The sequence below is a fragment of the Larimichthys crocea genome, chromosome I (genome assembly GCF_000972845.2).
Source record: "Larimichthys crocea isolate SSNF chromosome I, L_crocea_2.0, whole genome shotgun sequence".
In the NCBI taxonomy this organism is placed as follows: Eukaryota; Metazoa; Chordata; class Actinopteri; family Sciaenidae; genus Larimichthys; species Larimichthys crocea.
Genome location: NC_040011.1, coordinates 43,118,807 through 43,119,663, shown reverse-complemented (window position 1 = coordinate 43,119,663; position 857 = coordinate 43,118,807).

Below are 857 nucleotides of genomic sequence, written 5' to 3'. Positions count from 1 at the left end.
CTTCTTCTTCTTCTTAACTATTCCCAATTCCAAATTCCATGGGTATGTTGAAAAAAATAATAATTTTACACTCACTAGTCCTCTGAATAATTTCCAGTAATTATTTTAGCTGAGGCTGCATGTTCAGTTGACCATAAAATGTAAAATCTGACTACAGGTAAACATACAGTTTAGCAAATATAAAGATAAAAAGTTCCCAAAAAGGGACTACAGATTAACTTGTAATCTGCACTGACAGGAAACTTCCTAGAAAATGATTAAACAATTCCAAAATGTTACCAACACGGCTTGTAGGTCTGTGAAATAAAGAGAAGAAACCATAAAAACACATGAGATGAGAGCAATAGGTTGGCGATGTGATTTATGATCTCTTTCCCTCCCGTTTCCAGGAACCCCAGTCATCAAACAGGAAGAGGATGAAGGAGAGGACGAGAACTGAGAAGCATGACCTGGCAAAGCTACAACCCCCTTCCCTTACACTCTTCCCTTTTTAAAGTTTTATATGGTTTCTCATGGTGCTTTTCTTTACATGAAATGGTTTTTGGACAGTGCACACTTTATTGTGATTTAACAAGCACAAAATTATCAATACAGGTTTTGAGTCTGTTAAATTTAAAATACTTCAGACCTTGTGGGTTTGGGACCAGAAAGAGGTTTACAAGTGCAACTATGTGATAGGCACATTTATACATGAAAGGTAATAAAGCTAATACCAATTATTCTTCTTAACTGGAAATGTCAAGTAACAAAAACACTAAATTTAAGTGTTTTTTTAGAGTGTCCTTTTATATTTATATGCCTCTTTATGTTCTAGAAAGAACTAAAGCGCAGTGTAGCACACACACGCACACACACAC